Source organism: Canis lupus, chromosome 13 (genome assembly GCF_048164855.1).
Source record: "Canis lupus baileyi chromosome 13, mCanLup2.hap1, whole genome shotgun sequence".
Lineage (NCBI taxonomy): Eukaryota > Metazoa > Chordata > Mammalia > Carnivora > Canidae > Canis > Canis lupus.
This window is the reverse complement of record NC_132850.1, coordinates 51,067,723-51,090,204: the sequence shown is the minus strand read 5'-3', so window position 1 is coordinate 51,090,204 and position 22,482 is coordinate 51,067,723. Positions and strand designations below refer to the sequence as shown.

The 22,482-nt window shown below is 43.0% G+C and overlaps 1 long non-coding RNA gene across 1 annotated transcript; it reads right to left on the bottom strand.

Moving 5' to 3' along the window:
- Positions 1-14,123: 14,123 nt before the first annotated feature.
- LOC140603086 (uncharacterized) lies at positions 14,124-22,155 on the bottom strand. The gene is made up of 3 exons (XR_012006132.1): positions 22,024-22,155; positions 17,867-17,980; positions 14,124-14,345 (listed from the first exon to the last, which is right to left on the bottom strand). It is a non-coding gene; the product is annotated as an uncharacterized lncRNA (long non-coding RNA).
- Between the last annotated feature and the right edge of the window lie 327 nt (positions 22,156-22,482).

Sequence of the window (22,482 nt, the reverse complement as noted above, 5' to 3'; positions counted from 1 at the left end):
GAGAAGTTCAAGTTAAAGCCCCTTAAGAATGAAAAGTTGTAGAATAACAACCTAGGATGTGGTATATATACATATATATATAATGGAATATTATTCAGCCATCAGAAAGGATGAATACCCAGCATTTACTTCGACATACATGGAATTGGAGGGTATAATGCTGAGTGAAATAAGTCAGTTGAAGAAAGACAATTATCACATAGTTTCATTCCTATGTGGAATATAAGAAATAGTAAAAAGGACCATAAGGGAAGGGAGGAAACTGGGGAAAAATTAGAGAGGAAGACAAACCACAAGAGACTCCTAACTTGGGAAACAAAGGGTTGTGGAAGGGGAGGTTGGTGAGGGGATGGGGTAACCGGGTAACGGGCACTAAGGAGGGCACATGATGAGAGGACCACTGGGTGTTACACAATATGTTGGCAAATTGAAGATAAATAAAATCTAAAAAAATAAAAAAAAAAGCCTAGGAACTATCCATAAAGCCAAAAGAAGACTTTAGGAGTTGCTTGCCTCAGAACATAAAGCCCTAATACAAGACAATGTCATCAGAGATAACAAAATGCCAGACGCTTCATAAACATTTGTTAAATGAATGAAAAAAATGAATCATCAGAAAAGCATAAAATAGAAAAATGTTCAAACCTCCACAAAACGATTTGTAACAGGATGTTAAAATGAGACTCTTCGTTTTAATTGAAGCACAAAAACAGTACATGTTACATTCCAAAGTAAGACCATTGTTTTTTTTTTTAAGGACTCGTAAAAAGGAGATGACTGACAATCTCAAAAAGATACGTACTGAGTGATGCTGTGAGATAACATAATTACAGAGAACAGATCAGTGGTTGCCAGGGTGGGGATAAGAGAAGAGAATGTGCTATAGAGGGGTAGGCTTGTAGTGACGGTACAGTTCTGTATTTGATTGTGGTGGTAAGATTGCCTAAAGTTGCACACCCCTCCCCACACACACATACACAGCTGAGTGCACACACAACTCGTGAAATCTGAATAAGCTCTGCAGATCGTACCAATGTTAATTTCCTGGTTCCGCTATCGCTCCACAGTTATGCAAGATGCTCACACTGAAGGTGAAGGCTACATGGGATCTTCCCACACACTTCTTTGCAACTTCCTGTGAACCTGTAATTATTCCAAAATACATAAAATGGTGGTGGTGGTGGTGGTGTTTTTTAAAGGAGGTGGGGGATTAAAAAAAAAAAAAAAGGAGGTGGGGGATTGAAAGCCAATTTCAACCCTGAGCTGACTTCCCACCTCTAACCTATATAAGAGATTGGAGAAGTCAAGAAAGAGAGTAGAAGTTGAGAGGATATTTTCAGAGAATGCTCTAGGTGTGTGATGCTTCCAATCCTCTCCCTGCAGCCAGGATTGGGGTGCCAGCCCCTTGTGTTAATGAAGAGCCTTCAGTAGGAGCACCCTGAGAGCATGATGTATGTCCCCTGCTGTTGTGGGACACACCCAACTGTGTTGGGTTCCCACCTGAGAAATTTCAAGAGCAAATTTGGCCAGGCACCAGCACGCAGCCAAGGAGAGGAGGCTGTTTTGGGTGGTCTGTTCTCCCAGAATTTGTCAGTGCAAAAGATGTATGACTGCTTTCCATGAGTCAGATATGGAGCAAGTGTAGTCTTATCCTAGAGGGCTGTCTGGAGAGATGAACAGAGAGCAAGAGAGATAAACCAGAGATAATGACGATTGCCAGGAGGCAGAGAAGGGGCTTTAAACACTTTCCAGGCCCAGAGAGGGCAACACAGAGCACACAATAGCACCAGGTGCGGAAAAGCTTCTCTAACCCATGGTATTTCTTCTCCCTCCCCATGCTCTGCCCTGAAGGGGTCAGAAATCACAGTTAACAAGATAGAGCAGGGAGATGGAAAAGCACAAAGTGAAGAAGGAACACATCCCCTTTCCCTGATGCCAGCTTCCATCTGCAATAGGTCACAATCAGGGAAAGAAGAGAAAACTTAATATGGAACCAAGTTCAAAGTGTTCTCTGTTACATGGGACTGGACTTTAAATTATTGATTAGAAGATCTTGTATTACCTGGGTGATCAGAAAACCTGCCTATTTTTTGTCTGGATGCAAGAGTAAAAACTAAGCCTACACAGCAGATTTAAAGGAACAGCGGGAGGCAAAGCACCAGTTCGTGATTATATGCCCTGGTCTTGTTTGTTCAATGTAATGGTTACATAAAGTGAATCCTGAGGGCTAGTTTATCAAGCAAGATATCAGAGATCTGGAAAGGGGCAATGAAAAGACCAAGGGCATGGCGTAGGGGGAGGAAAGTCTGGCAAACAAGAAGAAATTCTAAAAGATTTTGATTTTGAGATGAAGGCAAAGTTTGAAGTGGAAAATGTATTGAAATCAATAAGATCATAAATGATATGGATAAGGCCAATGAAAACTTTGCCAGCCCCGCAGGATGGCACTACTCAAGGTGAGAGATAGGAAAAGCAAGGACAAACACTCTTTAAGGAAGGCATTACCTCTCAAGAAATGGCATGGCTGAAATACCTATAAATGGCATTTTAAAACTTAAATTGGCTTGAATTTAAAGAATAAATGTATCTCAGACAGCACCTTTCTGGAAAGGGAAGAATCCGAAATTACATCAATAAGATGAAAAGTCCTAAAATGCAACTAGAAGTCCTCATCCTATAATGATATTTAGTGTGTGCTTCAATAATTCATTGTAACTTTCTAAAATATATCCCAGGCAACACGATTGGGGAACAGGAGGTTTCTATTACTACAATCAAATCAACAGGATTCATTAATAACTTGCAGTGTCAATACCTACCATATTGATAAGAAAACGTACTTTGTAAAAAAAAAAAAAAAGAAAAGAAAACGTACTTTGTGAATAAATAAAACATTACTAACGAGAATCGCTAACATTGCTCCTCCAATTAATGTAACCCAGACTATTTTTTTTTTTTTTATCTCATGCAAAGCCTCACATGAGACTCTGGAAGGTTTTGGACCATAGTTCTCCACCAGAGCCCATATCCATCATCCTCCCTCAAGGTCTTCATGCGTGCTATTCCCTCTGACCAGAACACTCCTCCTGCCCCTGTCATATCAATCGGGCCTCTACTCAGAGACACCTTCCCCTTTCACCCTATTTAAAGTTACCACCCTTATCCATTACTACTTAAAATTTTAATATTTATTGTCTGCTTACTTATTGTAAATGAATCTCCCTACTGGAATGTAAGCACCGTGATAACAGCCAAGCCACTGCTGTCTCCCCACAGCTGAGGATGGCCCCTGGCACATGATGGGTTGTGCCTGAGGCTGCCAGTTTCTCACCTAACGTCCACGCTCCCCTTCTTCCTTATTTCAGAGTCCCTGTATGGTCCAGCAGTCGTGCCCCGCTATACTACCGCATCTGCAGCCTCACTTGTCAAGAGAAGTGGTCAAAGAGGTCAAAGCAGAAGTCATGGGGTGAAGCATCTTGAAAAACACACTGAAGGAGGCTCACTCTTTTTGCTCTTGGTCTGTCCTCTTTCCCACTGCTTAGAAAGTGATGGCTGGAGCTGCGGCAGCCATAGTGTGTCCATAAGGTAAACTTACTCATAGGAATCACTCTAGGTGAGATCTGAGTCTTTGATACCAGGTCTACACTGCCTACCTCTAGACTTACTTCAAATGAGAAGAATATATTGATTAGTGTTGTTTTTTATTGCAGCCAAATCTAATTCGGATACATGAGTACTTGGCAAATAGTTGTCAGATAAATTTGCATGTGTTCTTTTAAACTTTTGACTTTTCAAAATTTATTTATTTGAGATAGAGAGAGAGAGCACAAACAGGAGGAAGGACAGAGGGAGTGGGAGAAGCAGACTCCCCACCGAGCAGGGAGCCCAACACGGGGTTCGATCCCAGGACCTTGGGATCATGACCTGAGTCAAAGGCAGAATCTTAGCTGACTGAGCCACCCTGGCTTCCCTAAACTTTTAACTGTTAAAACCTTTTTAAAAACATATCTTGCTCTGGTCCCCACTCCAGTTCTCTAATTAGGCAGTTCTGGAGTGGAACTGGGTGACTGGGGTCATCATGCCAGTGTGCAAACCACTGGTCAGATGACTCTTCCATGAAGCTGGATCTACACAGAGCAGAGCAAGTAAGAGTTCTGGAATCCTGGCTACCACTTACCTGCTAGCTGTTCTAACAACTTGAAACAACTTGTTTCACCTCCCTAAGCCTCAGCTTTGCCAAGAGTAAATTGAGTCCATGTTGTAAACAAACAGGTGCTTCATAAATACTGATTGTTGTTGTTGTATGAGTTGAAATATAAACTAAGATATTTTAGGCCAATGCCATGCCTTAGCCCACCCACATGGCTATGTCTGAGACAATCCTGGGAAACTCATGTGGGCAAATCCCATCTACCATGACAATTTTCATGGAGGAAAAGAAGGTGAGTCATAGAGAGAACTCTTTTGAATGCAAGTTATAGAGACCCATCGGGTCTAGCTAAGTTTGACGTTAGCTAGGAATGTGGCTGGGCCATAGGAACAACTTGAACCCGAGACCAAACCACCTGGGATTCCGTCCTCTTTTCTATCTTGTTTCTACTCCACTTTTCTTTTCCTTTCTGTAATCTTGCTTCCTCTGCTTTTCTGGTTCACATGGTAGGAAAATATGGCTATAGAGAAACCTCTAAGCCCACGTGTTACTGATCCCACCACCTAGGAGGAAACACAGGTATCTAATTCTGAGTTTCCAGGAGAGAGACTCTGATTGACTCAGTGATATGACCTGAAGTATGTGCTGGTGAGTGGGTCCCTCTATGGGAACATGGCTAGTCCAAATATAACAACGTGGATAGAGATGGAGATGATGCCCCAACCTTGGGGGAGACACTGGACAGAAAAATAGTGAGCACTGATTACCAGAACTGAAGTCAGGTTTTCGGGGGGAAAACAGAGAATCTGAGCCAGAGCCAATGAGAAAGTACAGGTAATGAGACGCTCACCCTCCGAAAAGCTGGTCCACCTAAACCAATTCAGTTAAATTTGGGATAGATAACTGGGTATAATTGAGAGACTGACCTGAATTAAGGCATCCTGGCTACTGCATCCGCAGTTTATAGAAAGTGACTTGCAGGAGAGTAGAAAGCTTGCAGGGGACAAACGTTTAGTGTGATAAACATTCAGGTATGGTTTCCCTCAAAGATCAAATGCTCATGATGGACTGAACATAAGTAAAAAGAATGTCTCTGATTGGCCGCCTTTAACCTATTTTATCTTTGGAAAATAAAAGACTATTTATAGATTTCTTATGCTTTTTCTGCAAAGGCTGCTTTGAAGATGTTGTGCAAGCAGTCTCCAGGCTGATCTTCAGCTGTAGCTCTCACCGGGCACATCTCCTGCCCCCTGGAGGGCCTCCCCGGGTTCCAGAAGCTAATTCACTCCCTCTCTGGTCCCACTAGGCACAGTGTTAGTAAGAGCTTTGCTGTTACTAGTCTCTGAGTGCTCCCTTGGCTTGTTTCCTAACTGGGCCCACACCACCGTACGTCTCTTCTTTTATGAATAAAAAGCTGTATTGTCCCTAGGATGGAAACAGACAAATGGCTTCCTTGCTCTTCAGTCTACTCAGTGGTTTACTATATGTGCCCATCAGTGACATATGGCCTGGGTCACATCTCTGCATCTCGAGGGAGGGTTCCTTGGTGACTCAGGTTCTGATGCCTCTGCCTATCCTTCAGCTCTTTCACTGGTCTGGAGCATCATCGCCTGTGAGTGCTCAGGGTCACACAGAAGTAGTCATTGCCAGAAAGACTCTCTATAGAGGAGGCTAAAGCTCTTTCTAGATGAATCCCTCCAAGGCTTTATTTTTCTTCACACTTAGGTTGGGTACTTAGGATACCATAAGCTTTTATCAAAGTACCCTAACTAAAATCAGGGGTGAGTCTCCCTGTGACACCCTCTACAGGGCAAAAGAGAATAAGAAATGCTTTTGAAGCAAATGCCATTAACCCTGAGAGATGGTGAGGATCCCTGAAAGCAAATAAAAGAAAAAGAGAGTCCTGCCCGGCATTGCTGTGTTTTGTTTGGTTTTCTTTGGTTTTCTTTGCCCAATGTCTATTGATACGACAGCCAGCTCAGCAAAGTGGAGGCCCCTTCAGGCTTTGGGGTTGTATGGACCTGGCCTGGCTTTCTGGCTCTAACCTTAGGACTTGCAGGCCTGGGGAAATTTTCATAATTTCTGAGGTTCTGCTTCTTCTTCTACAAAACAGAGATAATATCCTGTAGATTTCTGTGCGGCTTAAAGATATCAGGTGAAGGGGCACTTGGGTGGCTCATTTGGTTAAGCAACTGTCTTCAGCTCAGGTCATGATCTTGGGACCCTGAAATCAAGCCCCGCATCGGGCTCCCTGCTCAGTAGGGAATCTTCTTCTCCCTCTCCCTCTGTCCCTCCCCACAGCTCATGCTCTCTCTCTCTCTCCCTCTCTCTTTCTCTCTCTCAAGTAAATAAAATCTTAAAAAAAAAAAAAAAAAAAGATACCAAATGAAGTGCTAGTACGGAGGCCAGCACAAAGTAGCATCTCAGATAAATGACATCAGGAGTTGCTGAAAGAGCACAATACATCAGCCTCTCAAAAGATCTTCTGCTTCTCTACTTCTTGAAGGTTTTTCACAGGTATTAATAATGCACCATCAGTTGCTGTCTCAGAGGGAACATGTGCAAGCATCTACAGCTGCTTTTTTCCAGTCAGGCTGCTCACAGCTCTGATATTTGCCAAGCTTGTAAAACTGCAGAGTCCGGGGCCCCACTTCAGATCTCAGACATGTGGGGCCCAGAACTCTGCATTTTTTACAAGTTTTCTGGCTGAGTCTTACCCTTGAACTTATGAAACCTTCTGATCTATATACAGTGGGTTTTAAAATTCATTGGTGATGTGTTTTGAAGGCAAAGTCAAGGAGGTGGGCCAGTGGTGCTATGAGCTGGTGAGTATTGTCTTACAACAGCTAGAAGAGGTGTCCTCTCTCCCCCAGGTCCTGGTGCTGGTAGGTGTAATAACCATTCTCACAGCCCCAAGAAAAGATCCTCTTCTGCCCAGGAAGGTGCCCAAAAGTCAGGAGCTCCCCCAACACCCCCGCCAAGGTCTGCCTAAACTGTCAAGGTTTCTTAAAATTTTGGAATCTTTCTGGAATCGAAAATACCTTTTTCCCCTAGCAATGTGCGAGGCGTACACTGCAACAGCGAATTCTTATCTGTGAGAGAACAAAGACCAAAGACTCGATGAAAGAGAGTCCATCACTGAGTGATAGACTTAAAACTTCTTAGAAGTAGGTTACAAAGTACCACCTGACTATACCTTCCCCAAAGGCAAAATGCCTATAGATCTCATGACTTCAATCCAGATACTAGTCAGGAAAACACAAGAGTTTTTAGTATTTTGTAGAGTTCTCCTTCTTTCTGTCCTTTCTTGCATGATTTCCATTCACCAAACAATAGCATCTGCATTGTGGTTTAAATATCAGGAAGAAAATGTTGTCTGAGGCCATTCAGAACGAGTGCTCTTGCACGTACCCAATTTCCGTGCATACCCTTAGCACTGATCCCCATTTGCTGTCTCTCTTGCTTCTTACTAATGTGGAATAAGAAGTAACTTTCTCCTCCAGATTCTGTTTAAACGCCCTTATCCAATTCATGCAACCATACTCAACATGAGCAGCTCTTTGTGGTCTGGCCTACTGGGAATTAAGGGCCCTATTCTTCAAGAGGGCCAAGTCTACATCTAATGGAAATTTAAAAATCAAAATATTCCTTTCTCTGACGTGTCCATTGTTATTTGCCAAGGTAACTCTGTAAATGATTAACCTTTAAACTCTTCCCTAATGGCTGGTATAACATTATGAGGGAGGCACAGGGCTTCTAGGATGTGCGACAGCATGAAGAGGCTCCCATTTGGTGCATTTGGTATCAAGGCAATAAAATCTGGCCAGATAGCATTCTACTAGTTCAAAAAGACTCCTGTGGAGTGATTCCAGAACAATTGCCTTTAATCAACCCTTCTTCAGTTTCTTCATTGCCTCTAAAAAAGAAAAAAAAAAGAATTTGGCTATATAGTAGGGGAGCCATGCCTACATCTTGGTAATGGGGCTGATTATGTTCAGAGGTTTTTGGTCTCACATGATATTAGGAGAAGAAGACAGATTCTTTTATCCCAGCTTTTTGTTCTCACACGTGTATATACCTGATGACAAAGGATGAATAATTCATTCAATATTCACCCATCTACCAAAAGTCCACCAAGCACCCACTCTAAGATGGGCTCTGTACAGGCACAAGGGTTAGGGTGGAGTAATGAACAAGGCACACAGTTTCTGCCCTCAAGGAGCTCAGAAGTTCACAGGGGACAGACCAACTATCACAATGAAGCATAAGTAGAGAGAGGTCAAGCTACAATGCGGAGGAAAGGAAAGGAACAGGAAGCACTACCTAGGGCAGCTCAGAGGATCAGCCAATTACTGAAAACTGAATTCCAGACTCTGTGGCAGTCTACAGCAGATTCACAGGGTTATCCTTAGTCAAAGGAGGACATCAGTATCATATGTGTTTGAGTGGTAGGGGAAGAAATAGCTGCCTTTTGCTCCTACAAGCCCTACTTCCTTGCTTGACATTGTAGGAAAGTCCAGCTTACTTGGTGGAGATCATTTATTCCTGACATGGGAAATCATATTCCTGTGAATCACTCCATACCCCACAGCCACTATTTTTCATCACATATAAGCTTTTATTTCTAGCTGGGTGTTGACAAGACAAAACTGTTCCCTAATGCTTAAGTAACAGAGTGGAAAATATGAAGAGGTTGATTTTGATTATACATAGTGTCTTCTCTTAAGAATAAAATGTGTTTGAACAAGCATGAGTCATTCCTTGCAGGGTTGTGAAATGATCAATGATTGATTTAGTTGGTTGTTAAATTGATTAGTTTTAAAATAATAACTTTACTGGTTCTATACACACATATTATTAAAACTCAAGGAACATACCAGAAAAACCATGAATTATTCAAATTCCACTACCCTACAATAACCAGTGTTAACACATGTTGATCATCAATTCAGACTTCTCTCAACACAAATGTATAATTGGGTGGAAGGATGGCTAGGTCATCAAAAATAATCTCATAAGAATAGAACTGTGTTATATCCCTTTTAGAGATAAAAAAAATTACATTTTATTTCATGTGAATTTAGTAGAAGACGAAAGAAATTGAAGGGAAAGTAAAGAAAATGGTGAATTTCACAGTACTTTCCTCATTCTTACGAGATTGCTCTAAAGGGGAAGAATAGGAGATGAGTATCATTAAGAAGATGTCTTTCTAATTACTTATTTCAATTTTAGGCAATATGAGTCGAAGGGTTTTTTATGAAAAGTAAGTGACCAGCATACTTGTACTTCTCCACTTTTCTCATACTATCTCCCTTTTTTTTTTTAGTGCTTTTGTTTGCTTAGTCAAAATTTATCCATTTACAATCTGTTCTGCAACCATATTTTCCTCAATTGTTGCTGTTTTTGTTCAATCTTAGCTTTGTGTTTAAACTAATTTAGTCCTTTACCATTCTTAGCTTTATCTCTTGGTGAGATGGCTTTCCTCATCACAATGATACACAATATTGATTACAGGAAACATGTGTATATAGAGCATTTACTTCGGGCTAGGCACTATTCCAAGCAGTTTAATATATATATATAATTCATTGAATCCACAAAAACAGCCCAATTAAATAGTGACTATGATCTCCATTTTACAAATGAGGAGACTTGGTATAAAAAGGAACCTGCCTAAACTACACAGCTAGTAAGTGGCAAAGCCAGGATTCAAACCCGAATTCAAATCCAGGCAATCTGGCTTCAGAGCCTGTGTCCACAAAGGCTTTCTTCTAGAAGATGTATGTGTGCTTTATTCCCTGAGCTCTGTTATGTTTTAGCATGCTCTCCTTGTTGCCCTTATACATGAAAGACAATTTGGCAGGATGAAGATATTCTAGGTCACAATTTTTTTCCTCTGTAGACATTGCCATGCTGTTCCCTAGTGTTTGGGAGTTGATAAGAAGTCTAAAGGCCCTTTGATTTTTCTTTTTCCCCTTTTAGCTTTTTCTGCAGAATGCCTGAGAAAGTTCCTTGAGGTTGAATAACTTCATCATTATATGACTAACATTGCTCATTCTATATCAGTTTTGCCTAGTATCCTGTGTGATCTTTCAACCTGCCAATTGCTTCTGTCACTTCTGGAAAATTCTCCTGTGTTATGCTTTTCAATAATTTTTCTGTTTTTCTTGTTGAGTTTTTATCAAGAATATCAAAAACTTTTTTTAAAGATTTTTTTAATGATTTTATTCATAAGAGACACAGATAGAGGCAGAGACACAGGCAGAGGGAGAAGCAGGCTCCCTGTGGGGGCCCAATGTGGGACTCGATCCCAGGACTCCAGGATCACGACCTGAGCTGAAGGCAGACACCCAACAGCTGAGCCACCCAGGAGTCCCAAGAATATCAAAAATCTTTACACTGAATTAGCTTTGAGCTCCGTAATTAGTATCAATTATTGTTTCTCCACATTTGCTGCTATTATCTCAAGTCCACACCAGTCATTAATGTGAGTTTTATCCATGTCTACAATATCTATTTCTAATAGTTACTTGAAAATTTAGTGTTTTCCTTTAGCTCTTCAATATTCCATTCCATCTCATTTTATTGTTTTATCTTCTTATTTTGATCTTTTGGGTTTTTTACTAAAGATTATTTATTTATTTATTTATTTATTTATTTATTTATTTATTTATTTGAAAGAGCCCATGCACGTGACAGTGCAAGCAGGGGTGGGTCAGAGGGAGAGAATCTCAAGCAGACTCCCCACTGAGCCGGGGGGGGTGTCCACAGAGATCTGATCTCAAGACCCAGAGGTCAGGACGTGAGCTGAAACCAAGAGTCAGCTTGCTCAACCAGCTGAGCCCCCCAGACATCCCTGATCTTTTATTTCATTTGTGTCCTTATTAAGTTCTTATATAGTGCAATACACTTGCAAAGAACCTGCTTGCTATTTTGGTTTTGGTTTCCTCCAGACAGGATTTTTCATCTGTCTTTAACATGCATCTACTTTCCTTAAGTCTATTTTTACAATGACTATACCATTTCTTCTCATCTTATTTCTGCTTAATATGGGCAATTCTGACTGTCTCTTGCTTCAATAGAACACAATATAAGTGAATTTTCCTTGACATCCTCCCTGCCTTATAGAGAACACTTACTTCCCCACTCTGGGTGCAGTGTTATTTTCAAGCCCCTTCTCTATAGCTTGAAGGTTTGAGAATGTGAAATGGGAACAGTTGGAATGGGCCTGGAGTCCTTGCTTGGAGCCCAGGGTTTCACTCCCTCCTGAGATGCAGTTAACTATCTTTTCACTAGAGCCCAGTCCACTTAATCAAGGGTGTAGTACACTCCACTGGGCTTCAGCTCATTTCTGCAGCTCAATGCACTAACCCAGAATCCCTTTCTGCCTCAGACAAATAAATCCCTAGGGCCAAGCCTTGAGGCTTCTCTCAAGAATTTTTCCTGGAACTTTCCTGGAATTGCTGACTCACCCCCTCAATCTATTTCTCTTGAAGCTGGAACATATTGACGAGAATCCTCAGGATTTCATTAGTTGGGTGTCTTTCCTCCTTGTGGTGGTTTTTTTTTTTTTTTAATTTTTTTATTGAGAAGGAGGGACAGAGTCAGGGGAGGTTTGGAAATGCAGAATCAGGAGCCCAGTTTAGCTCCAATAGCATCTTTTGTTTCTTTTTGTGGCTGCCACTTTGTGATATTTATGGCATAAAGTTTGTTTGGTGCTAATAAATTCATCTCTCTTTCTCTCTCTCAAAAGATAATACCCCACACCCTCAGCAGTTGTGCCCCATTTCCCCCTCATGCCAGCCCCTTGGAACCACCAATCTGCCCTCTGTTTCTATGGATCTACCAATCCAGGCATTTGGTATAATTGGAATCATACAATATGTGACCTTTTGTGTTTGGCTTCTTTCACTTAACATAATGTTTTCAAGGTCCATCCATATCGTAGCGAGCATCAGTACCTCTTTCCTTTTACACACCAATAATCCTCAATTCTATGGATGTACCACATTTTGCTTGTGGCCCATTCTCTCATCTTCAAAGTTAGCCATGGAGCTTCTCTCTGACTCTGCTTCTGTTGTCACATCTCTTTCTCTTACCACAGCCAGGAATAGCTTTCCCTTTTACACATTCATGAGATTACACTGGGAACACTTGGATAATCCAGGATAATGTCCTCATTCGAAGGCCCTTAACTTAACCACGTCTACACTGGTATGCTCCAGTGTATTCTGTAACAGGTTATGGGAATTAGGGTGTAGACATCTGGAAGTGGGGGGGGGGGAGAATTATCCTGCCTACCGTAGACATGTAGGCTAATACTATAGTAGTAATAATAATAGTCAAGACTTATTGAGAGATTACTATGTGTCTGGTACTCCTCTAAGAGCTTTACTTAAAATGAGTCCCTATGATATTCTTACAAAATAGGAACTCTTCCTTCCTCCTTTATAACTGAGGAGAATGCTGAAGTGCAAAGACGTAAAATGATTTGTCTGAGTTCACACAATAGATAAGTAGCAGAGCAAGAATCTTTTTTTTTTTTTAAGATTTTATTTATTTATGAGAGACACACAGAGAGAGGCAGAGACCTAGGCAGAGGGAGAAGCTGGCTCCCCAGGGGAGCCCAATTCGGGGCTCCATCCCTAGACCCCGGGATAACAACCGAAGGCAGATGCTCAACCACTGAGCCACCCAGATGTCCCAGCAGAGCAAGAGTCTTGACACAGAAATCTAGCTCCAGAGCACGTACAATTAAAAGGAGTCCCTCCTATTTAATAAGATTGGGAATCCCTGCCCTACAGGATAGAGATTTTCCTAATGAGGCTCCAGCCTTAGGTCCTCACTGGCCCTTCCACCCCTCCAACTGTGCACTAGGGAAGGAGACGGTCCCATGAAGCAGGTATCCGGGGCCATGCTGCGATTAGGATTAGGGTTCCACCAAGGACACTCAAGAGTCCTTAAAATTTTGTGAATTCTGGTGTGATATATGTTGTTGTCTTTGTATCTAGCCACTGATTGAGAAAATACATAGTGACAAAAAGGTACATTAAATATTGAAACTCATTTAATAAGTTTATCTCTTATTGATTAGTATGTTCATAAATTTAAATTTAGATCTACAATCCTTCATCCATAATCCTGGACTTTATAAAGCACTAAAAAATAGAGGGTTTTTGTTTGTTTGTTTGTTTTTTTATATATTTTTTTAATTGAAGTTCAATTTGCCAACATATAGTATAACACCCAGTGGTCATCCCGTCAGATGCCCTCCTCAGTGCCCATCACCCAGTCACCCCATCCCCCTACCGCCTCCTTTTCCACTACCCCTTATAATAGAAGCTTTTTTGATACGTTCATGACAAACTGATTTTGGGGGCAAAACCTGACCTGAACTAACATAAGGCTATTAATAGTCTTTTTTTTTATTCCATTAGTAGTGAACATTCCCATATTTAACTGCAAAATTATTAAGGTGCTTGATTATAGGGTGCTGTTCCAGACTCCTGGGAATGCTATTAATATATGGTTTATACATCCTGTTACCTGACTTCTGAAACCTGAAATATCTAACTTCCAAAACATATGCAGCCCCAAAGGTTTCAAATACAAGCTTGTGGACCCATAGGAGATGTATGGGTGAGAAATATTATTTGTTTAGTCTATAATCAGTTCTTAGCATACACGTGAATCTATTGACACCTTGCAATAAATTCCCTCATGCGCTCACCAAGCTTGCTGGCCTACTTCAGAGTTTTACCTAGGGCCTTTTGTTCTAATTTAAAATGTCTGAGCTTCTAATTTAGGAACTACTACATCTCCTAGAGGCTAGTTCCCCCTTATTTAAAATAAATACTGTATGACTCTAATGTATTTAAAGGAAACATTTCAATATAATAATAAACCAGCATGATACAGCTACAGAATAACAGGATGGCTTATAATCCCCATGTGGAATTATAGGGAAGAGTAATCACCGTAGATTGTTTATTACAGCATGCTTTAAAGAGGACAACAAAAAGTCACATTCCCCAGCCTGGGAGGCTCGTAGAAACTCTGATCCTGTGAATCATGGCAGAGACAGAACGCTGGCTGGAAGAGCATAAGTCTTGTACACCGGTTCTCCCTCCGCCGGCCCGAGCTGGAGAGCCACTCACAGGCTACTTTAGCACTCTGAGCCTCCATCTCTTCATCTCTGAAAGAAGGCGGTTTGATGAGCTCTACAATTCTAGATCCTACAATTCAAAGGAAGGCAGTGCCCTTTTGGGGGGACAGATATGAACACAAGTTCTAATAGGATTGTGAAGCTCATTTTTAACCCAGTTTAGCCTCTTTTAGAGTAAAATGCCTGTTTTCTACAGATAGAATTTGATATCTACACCAACTAATAAAACCTGCTCATTTATATGCATGTTATAACTCATAAGTAACCAAAGGAATCAACATTTTTATCAAACGTTCTTCTGAGGTCAGTGAGTAGACAACTCCCTCCTGCTTTTCCTGAGACTGGTTGCTGAGAAGTCAGCCCAGTTCAGAGTTGACCCCAATGATGAACTCATTAATTCAGTACTTAATATGCAGGGGGCACTGTGGTGGGGAGAGGAGGAAGAAGCGGATTTTGCATTTATGGCTTGTGGGACTGTATAGCTAGCCAGTTACCACAGCATAAAGTATCTGCTGCTCCCCTTGCTCTGATGATGAGAGGGGTGCTGGTTGGCATGTCCATTGAATCCCACTCCTTGTTTATGTATTGCAAATCATTAAGGTGTTATACTGATGGTAGGAGACAGGAGAATATTCTGGAAACAAGTTTTGCTTGGTTTTTGTTTGTTCCTCAACAGAATGCTGACTTTAAACTCACATGAATGCAGAAAAGCATTGCATTAAGGTTACCTCCCCACAAAGCGATGGGGATTTCTCAGGGGTTATAACGCCACCCAGAAGATCCAAGGGGTCATGTACCAACGGCTCAGGGCCTCTCAGCAAGCCAGAGGGGTGGCAGGGCCCTGGCCTCCTTGACACCGTCCATGCCCTGCCTGTCCATGCCCCCCTTGACACCGTCCATGCCCTGCCCTGGCCTCCTTGACACCGTCCATGCCCCAGAACATGACTCAGGCCAACACCAGCGCCCTCTGCCTCTAGGACACAGGTGCCCAGGGAGAATCAGGCAATGGTTCCTGGGCCGGAGGGCTGCTGTGTGACATTTGCCCATTCAGAGAACGGACGGAGGGTGAAGCAGGCTGGGCTGTCGAGGCCGTGGCTCTCTGAATCTTATGACTGCTGGCAGATGGGGACCTGAATGTGCATTTGCGGGAAGGCCTGCTGAGCAGGAGAGTCACCGGCCAGGCCCAGAAGCTTGGGGCCCCTGCAGCTGCTGCACCTGCGTGTGTTCCCCGAGCCCTGGCTTCCCAGGTAGACACAGTCTTCCTGCCCTTCCCCCCCGCCCCCCCGCAGCAGCCCCTCTGCTACAGATCCACGACCCGGCCCTGCACTAGAATGACTCGGGCGGGTCCGGGCTTGGAGAGATACGCACAGTGGAGGGAAAAAAAGAGAAAGAAATCGGCATTTTGAATATCCGCATCGGCAAAGTGGATATCCAAAGCTGGCTGTTTGTTAAGAAACACTTTCGGGGCTCCCTCCGGGGGGTGATTCCTTTCAGCTCCTCAGGGACCTGGCCCGGGGTAGCAAACCGGGACGGTGGGGCCTGGGTGATCCTCCACTGTCACCGTCGCCCAAGACTTGGTGACAGCCTCTACCTCCCCTTCCCTTCCTCTTCTCTCCTCCTTGTTTCAGGACCCTCCTGCCTCCGGACCCGGTTCTCCTTTTGATCCGGCCTGTCCCTGCCCTGGGCCTGAGGCACGGCTAACCGAGAACCGCCTCCCTTCCTGGAAGGCACGGGTGGCTTGAGGGGATGCATGCTCTGGGGGGGATGCATGCTCAACAGGAGGCTCGGTGGGGTGGACGCCGGGGTGGGACCCGTAGCTCTGAGGAATAAACCACGGGCGGTGGCATGTTAGCCTCCGGGGATGCGAGAGTTCTTCCTCGGAGCGGCTGGATCTGAAATCAACCCAGAGAGACCCCGGGACCACCTCCCCCCCTCCCCCCCCCAAAAGGAGCCGGCTCCTGGAAGCCCCGGGAGTGATGCCTCGGGCCAGGCCTGCACCTGGAGCTGAGCCCACATCTGCGCCAGGAGCACATTCCCGGCCTGTGGTCTCCCCGACAGGGATGGGGCTCCTCTGCGGCCCCCCACCCCCAGGGCGCAAGCCACACACCCTTTCCTGCCCTGGGGGCAGAGACGCAGTGACCTTGGCCAACACCATCCCTCGCCCACACCCCCCCCCCCCGTCACCCCCATCCCTGATGTTGAACCAAGAGGACCAGGATGCGGCAAGGACCAGACATGAACCCGGGGGGGGGGGGGCGGTCTCCGGAGCAGGTGTTAGAGAAGGAGCTGGTCCCCGCGGGGTGACAGAGGCCACCACACCGAGAGGGGAAGGAATGTGCTAGCGCAGCGCAGGCTGCCCCCCAGGACCACAGCCAGGGGAGGAGGCTGGGGAGCCCGGCGCCGCCTCCCGAAGGCGCAGCAGGCTGGGGGGGGCGGTCAGGGGGATGGGGGGGATTTGGGGGGTTCAGGGGGCTTGGGATCCGCCTCATCCCAGAGAAGCTGGCGCCCGGAAGGCCCTGCTTTTGGAGACCCAGCAGGTCACTTGTGCAGCCAGCGGCCTGCGGGGGGGGGGGGGGGGGGGGGGCTGCAGGGGGGGCAGCAACCTGGAGGGCAGACCTCCTTGCCGCATTTTTTCAAGATTTCTTTTCAGCGGGTTTTTTTCCCCGCTCCACCAGCCATTGTCTTTGTTAAAGGGAGTCATTCCTTGGGCTGGATTTATGGGCTGTATCTAAACTCTGTTTTCTCCAAAGGCATCGCCGCAGATGGCCACTCCCCCGTCCCCTCCAGGGGTGCAAAGCCATCGGAAGCTGACAGAGATGGAAGAAATGGAAAAAATGTCAGTCCCAGGAGGGAATGGAACAGGACGGGCCAAGTCAGGCTCTCCCCCCAGGAAGGAGCAGTGCTGTGGCCCGGACCATTTCCTAAATCGATGTCCCTCACAATCCTGCAGAAAATCCAATGAGTGAGGCTTTCTCTTATGTGTAAAACATTTTTTTTTTAAATCTTCTCCCTCTACAGAACAGATTCACCCCAACTGTGGGAAATTCCAAGCCATAGTATATCCAGGAGGCAGGTTTTTGATCTGTAAATCCTATTCCTTCATTTAGTAAACATTTCTATGCTTGGCCTTGGATAAATGGAGATGAATATCATGGCTTGCCTCATGAGGTTCACAGTCCAATGAGAGTGACCAAACAACAACAACAAAACAACAACAACAACAACAAACCTCCATCGGAGTCAAGCTATTACCATATCAGAAAAGAACTCCAAAAATAACCTCAAATCTGCCCATTTGTCCCCGTCTTGACTAGCATCACTTCGATCAAACGTCCCATCTCGTCTTGTTTGGACTACAATAATAGCCTCCAGCAGTACCTCGTGAAACCGTCCACCAGATATTCATTTTCTTTTCCCACAGTGCCCCTCCTGCAGGGGGTACATTCCATCTATGTTGAAATCCGGGGTGATCATATAATTTGATAAGGACAATAAAATACAGGTAGAAGGGGCAGGTGACTTGTCTAGGCAGATGTTTTAAGAACCAGGACCTGGTTTACTGTGTTCCTTTTTCTGCTGTGTGACCAGCAATTTTCAAGATGGTGGGGCTGCTCCATCTGGCCAGATCCTGGAGTGAGTGGATAGGGAGTAGGGCTCCTGGCAACCTGTAATAGATGTGTAGCATGAGTGAAAAAATACAATTTTGTTGATATAAGCCCCAAAGATTTAGGGGTTATTACTGCATAGCCTTGCCTAATCTGGCTGATACACCTCTTAAATGATTTCCCTGTTTCTGTCTTGCCTACTCCAGTCAAGACTTCAGGCATCAGCCCAAATTATATTTTAAAAACAAATAAAACTTGCTAGAAGTCTTTCGATGGATTTCCACCGCACGGAGAATAAAATCTGAGCTTATGAATATTTGGGGGGCCCTGCTTTTTTCTGTCCTTGTGCATCACTAGTTGGTCTCCCACCTCACCCCCACCCATTATTCTCACTAACTGGAACACCATTTCACCATTTTTAGCATGGCAGGTTGCTCTCCTACTTCTGATTTCAGTGTAACTGTTACCTCCTCAAAGAATTTGTCCTGTTTATTCAATTAGAACCAAGCACTCCCTGTTCTTCCTGTCATTAATCACCATGTTCTTTGCATTCGTAGTACTTGTTATGATCTTTAATCATCTATTTGTATAATTATTTACTTTTATTATTCCTCTATTTCCACTGAAATATCAGCTCCATGAGGATGGGGCCCATGCTTCTTTTGCTCAGAATGGCATATTCAGCTCCCTATGCAGTACCTGGCACACATGATTCTTGAATGAATGAATGAATGAATGAATGAATGAACAAAATAAATGTTTTCACAGAATCTTGATTAAAGTGATACCTATGGGAACCCACACAACAGAAATATATGTCAGGGATGACTTCAGAGAGGGAGATGTCTTTAAGAAAGTATAGACCTGAACCAGAGAGGACCCAAAATGGCAGAGAAGGCCTATTTCAGGTTAAAGCACAAGGCTGGTTCTAATATTAATCCAGAATTTCAAATTCCAAGGAAGCCTACACTACAAATCAAAATCTCATGACACCAGTCACCAGACAGACTCTTCGAGAGGCACTGTGCACCTCTCACCTCTCTCCCTCATCCCCACACCAACAAGGAACATATTTTATTCCCAAGGACTATAGGCAGCTCCCCTATTGCAATGGTGTGTTTTTTTCACTTGAATATCCTGTAATAAAATTTGAAAACTAATGCGCCCCCTCAACACATTTTTAAGTTAACATTTAAACTATTCATCATATTTACAGATGCATATTTTACATGATTCCTTTTTCCTCTTTGAACTCATATTTTCATTCTATTTTGCCCACAGAATTTTATACTGATATAAACCTCTTTAGTCACAAAATATCAACATATTGCAAATCTTGACAAAGAATCATCAAGCAAAAAAAATCAAATTTTATTAAAAATGTGTCTTTCAGTGAGATAAATGAAGCTGCTTCTCTCAATTAGCTGATGCTCCATGAATGAACATTACTTTTTGCTAGAGTAAGACGCTACAGCAGCAATTCTATTTCTACTTACCCTTGTTTTCAGTGTAATTGCTGAGATACCTTGCTCACATAAATACATAGATAGGCATGCAGGGAAGACAAATAGATATGCTTTAGAAGTACTGCTCTCATTTATTTGAGATCTTTCTGATTCTTATATCAAAAATAACAAAGTTTACTATCACCACAAATTATTTTTAATGTCTGAGAGCTGACAGTTCAGTTAGGTCTTCCTTCAATTTTACTGAAAGCAGACAGTTGAACCACCCAACTTGCAAAAGGATGTGTTACCCAGTCAGCCACCCACTTTCTGAAATGTTGAGAAGTATATCAAAAAGTCTCTACAAAGATTAAGCAAGTGACTGTCATTTGTGCATTTTACTCTTTCACTTAAGGGCACTTTGTTTAACCTGATACATACATAAAACGTCAGGAATTACTGCTTCTTTCACTAGATCTTTTTCAATATAATATGTTTTATTAACTGCTTTAATATTATCACACATTTTAAATCTATTTTAAAATAAAACAACTTTGGAGCTATACACTTAACTCACTTATTAATGGAAAATGTCTGCCATATAAATAGTCCTTGGTATCAAACTAGTCAGCCAAAGCAGGCTTACTTTCTGCCCGAACATATCTGACTTCATTTATTAATTCAAAATAAACATGCTGAGACAAGTCTCTATGACAATAATCCACCTACAGATAGACAATATTCCCAGTTTTATCATGAAATAAGACTCTGCCTTTATCATGCCTTATCAAAGGTCACAGGGATCTCCCTCAGCAGAGAACGTTTCTTTGGCAATATCTGGAGTATGGAAAAGACAAGGTCCTTTAGAAAAGGACTTTATTTCTAACTGTCCCTTTACTTGGCACCACGGAAGTTTTTACATCCTGAGCAATGAACCATCCCATTATTTGGGATGGGTAGGAAATAAAGGCTTCTCTAAAGTAGGAGAAGGAAGACTATGAAAGGGAATGAGGAAGAGAGAAACAGTCTTGTTTTCAGACCACCTCTACTCAATTTTAGAAAGGATACATATGAAAGTTGAGAATGGGAAATGAGTTCCTTTAAATCTATGCATGGGTGTGTACCTCTTGGAAAGTCTTCAGGTACCCCAGATTTGAAAACCAGTTGCTGTTGGGAGAAATCTACCATGGGCTGCAGACCAAATCAAAATCCTTCTACGTGATGGATCCAATGGCTGGGGATAATGAGGGACCACCAAGGGTTGTCCTGTCCATATCGCTTGAGACCTGCCACTTAACTTCTGCCCATAATGTGAGCAGTAGCCAAAGGAGTGGGGAGTGCTCTGGGACCACTTACTGCAGTCTGGGAGCAGTTATTCTGGTCACTGGGAGACTATTCTTTTTTCTTGGGGTGGATAAAATGGGGAATATGCTTGCCTCTTGGCACCTATATTTTCAGCTCAGTATCAACCTAAGGGATTTTCTGATTTTATCTTAAAAGATTCAGTCTAAAAGAGTCAAAGCAGTTTGTTTCAGTAAATGTAAGCTTTACCCAGAAACTAAGTCTAAATGGGATATCAAATGAACCAAGGTTTTTCATTTGTTTATTAATTGACTTTACAATGCAGTTTTGATATGTCAAACATATTGCATAATAATGCTTAATCCTTGCAATAGCTCTGCAAGGAAGCTTATCAGCTTGGTTGTAGAGTCGTGGAAACTGAGGCTCAGCAAGGGGGCAGACTTACTCACAAACCCTTTGCAGTTTTCACCACGCCATACCATCTCTGTATCCTTCACCCACCGTGCCCGTTACACACGGGAAATGCAGCCCCAAAAGTAAGAAGCAGAAGATACATCTTTCTCTTCTGTGTTCTAGGCATGCTACTCAGGATTGTGAGTCATGTCCCAATTAATTATAGAAATTGGATAGTGTAGAGAAATTAAAATCACATGTAATCCCCAAATCCCATTTTAGCCAATAATCTCAGCCTCTTATTCCATAAGGACTTTTTGAAGAGTTCCTAACAAGTGGCAATATTTGACAGATTCTATTTCTACCACCTTGCTTTCTCAACCCTACCCTTCAGTAGAGATCATAGCATACAGAAGAGAAATTTGAAAGTTAAACAGCAAGAAGAGAGAGAGAGAAAAAAATCCAAGGGTTTAAATTATACACGTATATGGTTAATATGGCAACCGTGATATTAGTCTTCACTTTATAACTTTGGATTATTACTGATTTTAAATGTTATCTTCAATTAAAGTCCACAAACAGGGGTGCCTGGGTGACTCAGTCATTGAGCATCCAGCTCTTGATTTCTGTTTAGGTCATGATCTCAGGGTCTTGGGATCAAGCCCCATGTCCGGCTCCACAGTCAGCAGGGAGCCTTGAGATCCTCTCTCACCCTCTCCCTCTTCCCCACCCCACTGTGTGATCTTTCTCTCTCAAATAAACAAATAAATCTTTAAAAAAAAAATCCACAACCAAATGCCTTGATTATAACCATGGGGTCTAAATACCAAGCTGTTAAGCATTAACTCACTTCAGATCACAAGCCTGCCACACACACCCCTCCCCCTAACATCAGTCCCCCTCATTCTACCTTTGACTTTAGCTGCACACACAGTGGACACTCCTGAGTAGTCTCAGACTCACCTTGCTCTGTCAGTATCCATCCCATGGGCCTTTCTGCTGGGCACTGTGGATAGATAGGGTTTTCTGATGTCATGGGGTAGCCAGTCCACCAAGTGCAGCCTGGGAGTGGTAGGAGGGTGAAGTGTGTTAATATCCCTAGTGTAAGTTGCAAACGATAGGAACGGAAGTTAGTGGATAAGTGCTACACTCATTCATCCTGCACAGCGACAGTTCTAACATATGTTTACTTTTCCAGAGGTTCTGATTAAACCAAGCCTTTATTGCCCATAGTGTAACCTCAATAACAAACTCATCTATTAGCTTTTTTCTTCCTGCTCCCTGGGACTATCTCCCTAATAAAATATGTGCTCCCAAAATTCTTAAACTCTGCTTTGGGGGAACCCAAACTAAGATGTAGAATTTCCAGATGTTATTTACAAATGGCTAATCTCATGGAAATAGCTAAACAAAACAAAACTT